This window comes from Perognathus longimembris, chromosome 1 (assembly GCF_023159225.1).
Source record: "Perognathus longimembris pacificus isolate PPM17 chromosome 1, ASM2315922v1, whole genome shotgun sequence".
In the NCBI taxonomy this organism is placed as follows: Eukaryota; Metazoa; Chordata; class Mammalia; order Rodentia; family Heteromyidae; genus Perognathus; species Perognathus longimembris.
In genome coordinates, this window is record NC_063161.1 from 155,223,291 (window position 1) to 155,231,178 (window position 7,888).

A 7,888-nucleotide genomic window follows, 5' to 3' on the forward strand; every position below is an offset into this window, starting at 1 on the left:
TGTGACTGTCACAGGTTCCTCAGATCTACCCATGCGCCGGCCACCCCAGCAGGTGCAGGTGCCTGTGGAGGCTGAGGAGTGGGAAGGGGACACACGCAGGGGGCGCTGGGGGGGGGGGGGGAGGGTGTGCACCCAACCAGGGGGCCTTCTGGCGTCACAGAAAGCCAGTCTGCCCTCCTGATTGAGTAGTCAGTCATTGGTCCACCCTCGTGTCTGCTATTGGGTAATTTATTCATCTATTTATTTTTGCCAGTTCTGGGGCTTGAACTGGGGGGCCTGGGTGCTGTCCCTGACCCTCTTTGTGTTCGAAACTAGCACTCTAACCGCTTGAGCCCACAGCGCCACTGCTGGCTTTTTCTGAGTAGTTTATTGGACATAAGAATCTCACAGATTTTTCTGGGCTGGCTTCAAACTGTGATCCTCAGATTTCAGCCTCCTGAGTAGGTAGGATAGTAGGCTCGAGCCACCAGAACCTAGCTTAAAACAATTTTAATAAAGGGAACTTGGGCTGGGAATATGGCCTAGTGGCAAGAGTGCTTGCCTCGTATACATGAGGCCCTGGGTTCGATTCCTCAGCACCACATATACAGAAAATGGCCAGACGTGGCGCTGTGGCTCAAGTGGCAGAGTGCTAGCCTTGAGCAAAAAAGAAGCCAGGGACAGTGCTCAGGCCCTGAGTTCACGGCCTAGTACTGGCCAAAAAAAAAAAATAATAATAATATAATAAAGGGAACTTGTCACTGTTTAAATCAACAACAATTTTCCCTTTTTTTTTTCTTTTGACAGTCCTAGGATTTGAACTCAGCCCTACATGCTTGCTAAGCAAGCCTTCTACTGTTTGAGCCACACCTCTGGGCCCCTTTGCTTTAGTTTGTGTTTTGCTTGTTTGTTACTAGACAGGCTTTTGTGTTTTTCCCAGGCTGTCCTCCAAACTCCATCCTCCAAACTCTGCCTCCCAAGTAGCTGTAACTACAGGTATGCACCTTCACACCATGCTTAACAAGCTTCTTACAAGTTCTGTCTCAGGGAAGGTTGTCTTACCATATACAAAGCCTAAAGCCTCCAATGCTGAGAAATTGCCCCTTTCTTCAGGCTCTAGTTTCAAAAATAAAAATAAAGAAGAAGATATTGTGTCCTTTATTTGGATTTAATGAGGACAGACATTTTAATCAGGGGTTAGTCGTTTATTTTTGCAAACCATTGTTTTGATTCATCATTTTTGCAGATAATTAAATGGTTCAGTTGGCACAGTGTGTCTACTTTATTAAAACAGGTAATTTTGGGGAGGGGGAGAGATGCTATTTTTTGGATCACTGCACAAGAATTGCTTTTATCTTCATCTTCGGGCATAGTTTCTGGTTGTTTGGTAGAAGGCTCCAGCGTCCTTTTTGGTTTGGAGGGACCCGCCCAGGGAATGGATGGTGTGTTTCCCTTCCTGCCCTTTCCAACAGGAGCCACAGAGTAAATTCTCCGCTGGTACTTATAAGAAAGACTCAGATTTTAATTGGATCGGGGGAAAAAAGAGCCTACACGTTATGAACTTTGCGAGCAGCAGCTTCCTATGCTAAAAACAGATTAATTGTAGCCCTCGCAGTGGGTGGGGTTTAAAAGTCAATTACTGCTTGTCCTATTATAATTTACACACCTAGGGTTTGAAAAAGTCTGTCACTTGGTCTGAAAATGAAAAGGTTACGTGTACCAGTTGGAGCCAACCCATGACTTTCCATTTGTAAATGCGTTCGTTCGCTCCATGTATTTGTATGTTTGCAACTTGTAGCTGCGACCGGCGATCTGTGCAGTACAGCTACATCTGCCCTCAGATCCCCTACCAGGAGTTGCCTTGCAGAGTGGGTCCTTTGAGTCCCCAGGCGTAGCGAGCAGCCCTCTCTGTCTGGCAGCCCGTACACACCGTGACCCTCATCCCCGAGCGCCAGCATCATTCCACCCAGGGGTCACGAGCTAGCCAGGCCTTTTTTTTTCTTTTTCTTTTAAGAACAAATTGCTCACATTTGCTTTCTTTGATTTTTCCCCCCCCCCCATGTTTGTGTTCTGAATCCGTTAATTCACTCATTAAAAGGATTTATCTTGGATGGACCAATTAAAACTTTGGAGGCTTAATAATTTTTTTTTTTTGTGCTGAGCAGTGCAGACCTCTGAAAGCACGATTTATAACATACCTTCTGCCCTTTTCCACAGAGAGATGTCTGCCAGGTCTGCGCCTGGTACGTGCACAAGTACAAAGTCTCAGCTCTTTGTCCTCCAGCTCCCAGCAAGCTGGCTTGTGGGAAGCTGGGTGTTTCTCTGACCCTGGATGGTTGTAAAGTGAGCCAGCAAAGTCTGAAAAGTCCAGCCCAACCCAGCCCAGCCCTGCCCGGCCCAGCCCAGTCCAATAACGGCACACTCTATTTGTTTGCTTGTAGAAACCCTGTAGTTTAATTTTTTTTTATTAGGAAGCTGCTGTGTAGTTTGGATATTTAAACAGTTATTAACCGAATGACAATTAACAGATTGCATAGACAGATTTTCTTTTGAAAAACCTCTGAAATTGAGTACAGTTTGCAAAACTATCACGGCATAGTAATGACAATGAATTTTGATTTCCCGGAACTGATATTAGAATCCTTATTAAACTATGTGCATCTGCTTTTAATTTACTCCAAATAATTGGAAAATGCAATGAAGCTTTCCAATTAAAGCACGGCTTTATGCTGTTTAATAATACCCCCATAATATTATAGCTTATGAAGTGACAGGTGAGTTGCTGTATGAATAAAACATAGAAGCAGCAATAAGGGACAGAAAACCGGAGACAGTTGTGGGGATTTTAAATGCTGGATGTAATTTGCATATATTAATCTCTTCTTTTCAGCCTTATCAGGCGTTCTTCAGTATTTGAAGTTAAAATAGCGTTGACAGGCGGGAGTACGCTTAGTTTTTTCAAGGATTTATTACTTGTATAATTTCTGATCTTTAATAAGCAGATATGACTGATCCTCATAGTTCTATAGAAATCGGTTAATTGTTCCAGATGGCGTGGACTGATTATGCAAAATTACTTTTCACACCATTTTTTTTGTGATGGAGTTTGGAGTAAAATTAAATTTTTTATAGCCTTCTTATCATGCTGTTTTACAGTGGGGTTTTTTTTCCCACAGAAGTTGAATTTAATCTACTATATTACATTGACCAGCACAGTTATTCTAATGTAGCATTTTGTGATTTGACAAAGAATAATAGAACACATTGCTCATTGTTCATTACTGTGTCCCTAATAAAAAAAGGAGCTCCTGTGTAGAGAACATTGCCGTTATTTATGAAGAATGCCTCATTCATACAGTTAAAAACGCAAAATTGTACTATGAGGTGGTTCCTTTTGGGGAAAGAATATCTGCAAGGAACAAATGGAAATAGGCTGGTTGCCGAGGGGTTTTACATGCTGCGGGAGGAGGCGCCTTTTAATGACCACGGTGTTTAAATTGTGTTACTTTCTTCTTCTCCTTTGAAGGAGGAAAAAAAAATAAAAACCCTCTAGATAATCTCATTCTATTAAGAGAGGTGTCACGGGCCGTCTCGTCTTGATTTCCATAATCCCAGAAGTCTTTCATAATTGAATAGCATGTATAAAAGGTTACACTTTGGTATACAGTATCAGAAGTTAAAAAGGCTTGAAAGGGTCGCTGATAATTCCTCTCTAAGTGTCAGTTTATTACCATGCGCATTTCCCTGGTGTCGGGTCCAGGTTCAAACTGTGGGTACTCCCCCTTGACACTCGTGGAAAGCCATTCCTGGCCAGCCTCTTGGGGCAGGCCGGCCTTGCTTTCCAGATCAGCCTCCAGTGGGGTCTGAAGCCTGGACCAGGGCTGGCGTTCTGTGTCTGCTGGCAGGGGTGACTCTGCACGGTGCTTGGGAGCTCAGCCTCCTGCAAACAGTGGAATGGTGGGTGGGGGTCAGTTTGGGGACCCAAGGAGGTGCAGCTCAGAGTGAGGGCACTTGCCTGGCATTCCTGAGGGCCCAGGTTCCATCCCCAGCACCACAGAACAAATAATGGTGATGGTAATAATAATAACAAAATAAAAATTTGATTGGGGTTTGTAGTATTTAAAATATGGCAGGTAAATATGTAGAAAGATATCCCTGTTTATTCAGTCTCAAATTGGACTTGTTTTCAAGAGATCCCCCCACCCCCCCCACCCCCCGCCGTCAGTTCCCACCCTGCACCCCAGCTGCCCTGCAGGCCTGGAAATCCTCGCTTGTTTGAGCAGACTTGAGGAGGATTTGGATGTTTAAGGAGTTCAAATCCCCTTGGCCCCACGGGAATCAAACTTTTTTTTTTTTTAATATCCTTTCAGTCTCGCCGATTGTTCTTGGCATGGGGGCCCTGGAGTGGAAAGAGGACTTCACTGACACCTCCAGCAGGCCCCAGGGGGGACAGAGGCAAACAGAAGGCCACAGAGCTCACCGCAGAGAGCCCGTCTGGGTCAGCGGGAGGGGGCCGTGGCGTGCTGGGTGGGCCGGGAACTGCTCTCAGGAGAGAAAAATGTGCGGTGCCTAGTGTTGCCTGTGCCACAGGCATAGATCTCTGTCTGCCATACTGGCCTGGTCTTAAGAACACCTGGGGGTTTCATTCTGTATCCTATCAAGTCCAATCTTGAAGGAAGTGGTAGGACACACCTGGTCACCCCTGGATCTAGAGTGACGAGTTAAATGACACAGAAGGCCATGTGCTGGGAAGCCTAGAGCCATATCTCTGGGCAGGACCAGCGAGATTCTCTTTCTGCCTTTCCCTCCAGAATACATCCAAGAACTTAGAACTTTCCACAAACACTTTTTTGAAAACATCCAGTGTTGTGTGTGTGTGTGAAAATGAAAGTCATGTGAAAAGGGGTCTGCATAAATCAGAAATGACTAAAAATATTTGTTCTAATGCAGTAATAATGTGGTAGTAATGCTTTCCTCAGGACAGCTTACAGCTACATTAAGTGGACAGACTTTATATGGATCCTCTAATTTTAATCTCCAAAATGCTATCTAATGTCTCATTAAGACTTGCATATAATGTATCTTAAGTACAGTCATTAAATATAGTTTAGGGAGATTTATGTTCAGATATTGCTTAAAGATGTTTTAATAGGCCCATTTACTCTGATGATATTAATGAGCTCTTAATCCAGATGAAACTTCTCAAACTCATGGCAAAGCCGCCCAGCCTGAGCACAACAACTTGGTTTGGACAAGGGCCGCAAGCTTAGTCCCAGGGCCAAGCAGAGTCCCTCTGCCAAGCCTGGAGTTTGGCACAGAAGTGTGCCACAACTTGCCCTGGCTGTTGACCCCAGAGGACTCCATGCTAACTTGACCTTCCATCTACAAGGTCATCTGAGAGGCAGTGCCACTTGCAGTGGTGTTGCTGGGGCCCGGAGGGGTTCAAGGAGGCTGTCACCGTCCCCGTCCTGGCAGCAGCTGTCAGGTAAGGGGCGTGCAGGCCGGTGTCCTTAGCGAACAGCTTCTCCTGCCCAGAGTGTGTGGTAAAAGGTCACATGGGTGTGCTTTGGGCCCCCAGGCATTCAGCAGGACTGAAATGTAGGTAATAAGGTAATTCTGCTAATTCAGCCAAGGGAAAGAAGCTGGACACATGCACATGCGCACCTGTTCTCAGAATCCTCTTCCAGAACAACAGTAACAACACACACGCACACATGCATTTACACACACACACACACACACACACACACACACTTCCAGGTTGGTAATTTCCCTTGCTGAGAAATAGTAAAAAGCACGTTAAAAAAATTTTTTTTTGTTTCAGTCATTTTAAGGGAGGTGGGCAGGAAAGAAAGAACCTATGAGTTCAGAGACTTTTCTAATTACTAAATTGGTTTGTTATTTTTTTTAAGATAATAGGAAATTTCTTCTTTTCATAATTGGACATTTCTTCCCCCCATGGGCTAATGCCTGCACAGCCTGTGAGCATGACAATAAGTTGTGCTTTTGAAAAGCCATAACTAGCTAATAACAGCTCCAGTGTCATCAGAGAGTAATGGAGTGCTGATTAGCATAATTAATGACAAATGGTGGTACGGAATTGGTGGATTGGTTTAGCGGATGATGAATGCGGCGAGGCCCGGGCTGGGGCCTGCCAACCAGACCTCGCTGGCTGTCAGCCCTTCTGTTCTCGCCCAAGCAGCTCTCATTAGTCACGATGGGAGGTGCCAGTTTGTATTCTGTTTGGAGCCCAGAAAACTTAATAATCCAAGCAAACATAGCTTTTCTTTTCTCCTCTGTATTTACTCATTTAAAAAAAAAAAAGATCTTGTTTCTATTGTGTGAGGATGTGAAGACACAGCTATTTGGAGATCTAGCCTGCCACCCAAGGGGAAACAAAAGACTTAGGATTGCAGAGACCGACCAAGCCCAGTGTTCTCTAGTCCTGTTTATCTGTGTATTTATAGGGGAAAAGAGGCGAACTCAGTAAGCTGTCTGTGCTGTCCCTGAAATACGACCAGCACATCTATCTTTGACTTGATTAATCAGACCTCATTTGCATCTGCAAATGAGATTGATAAAAATGGATTTACCTTTTCACCCTTAGAGAGGAAAAAGTATTTCTCCGCAAAGATTTCTGCTGCTATCACCATAGCTCCTTAACCGATAAGAAGCAACTCCTTTATCAATAAAGATGAAAATCCTTAATTTGCATTAGTGAATGAGACTAATTATTATATAGTTAATTAGCATCTGGAAATGAGGATTATCTTAATTACAAAGCACAATTTCCCTAATAGCTACAAAACTGTAAGTTTGATCCGGGTGGAAATTGGTAACTATTATTATGTAATTAGTGATAACATTAATAGGCCAGAATATTTAGGCATGAATTGCATATGCAAATGTAATTCACCTGCACCAAACAAGTGGACCATTAACCATAATCTAGCTGAATTCTGGGTAACGGAATAGGAGCTGTGGTGCCAGATATCTAAATTAGTGGCAGAGTAGGTGAGAACGTTTTATATTGAGGTGGTTCAATGGATTTCACTTTAGGAATTAATAGCTGGACTGTTCAATATTGAAGCCAGCTGCTTAGGGAAATCGTTCTTTGGCTTCGATTTCTCCATGTTTTTCAATATCTCTGATTCTTAGGTGAACTTTGCCTGTACATTTAGACAATTCTAGATTTTGGGTCTTTCTTACATTGTCAACAGAGCTCGCTGTTGTGGTGGGGGTGGGGATGGGGGATCGGGCAGGTGCCCTGATGAATTTTCTCTGCATGGCCCTAGGGCCTTTACCCTCCAGAGCCCCTCCCCTCACCATTTTCCTGGCTGCCCTATTCTCTTCCCCCAGGCTGTATCGTGTTTCTTAAAGATGTGTGCTCGTGGGGGAGGGGTGGTTATAGAGAAGACTTGGCCTTGTAGATCTTTAATTTCACCCACAGTAGCATACCAGGGTATCATCATTCGGGATATTAAAATTGGTGTGTTAATCAGTTCTTGCTGAGGTGTGCTTCAGTAACAAAAGCCCTCCCCCAAATCACAGTGGCTTGCCTTATCCCATTTTGTATGTCACTCATACAAAATGGTGGCTTGGGTTGGCTGGAACCCTGCTCTATGTGTCTTACTCTGAGATCCCGCGTGACCGAGCAGTGTTTAGCTTCAACGTGCTGTTCTGGCAGAGGTGGGAAAGATATTGCCAGTGGTTCTCATAGCTGCTGACCAATCGTGGCAAAGCCACAGCTCAGCCAGCATCAATCAGTAGGGCTGGAGTGTGTCCTGTTCCCCAGAATTGGGTAAGGACAGTCAGACTCCTCCAGGTGTGGTGAAACTGTCTTAAAGGTGTGTTTAGATGTGAAGAAAAATATAAACTCCATAAATGTTCTAGAAAAGAAAAGTCAGTG

The 7,888-nt window shown here is 44.3% G+C and overlaps 1 protein-coding gene across 1 annotated transcript in view; it reads left to right on the forward strand.

Annotated features, from left to right (window-relative positions):
- Positions 1 to 7,888, forward strand: part of Mvb12b (multivesicular body subunit 12B) — a 148,304-nt gene that overhangs the window by 95,810 nt on the left and 44,606 nt on the right. The window lies entirely within an intron of this gene.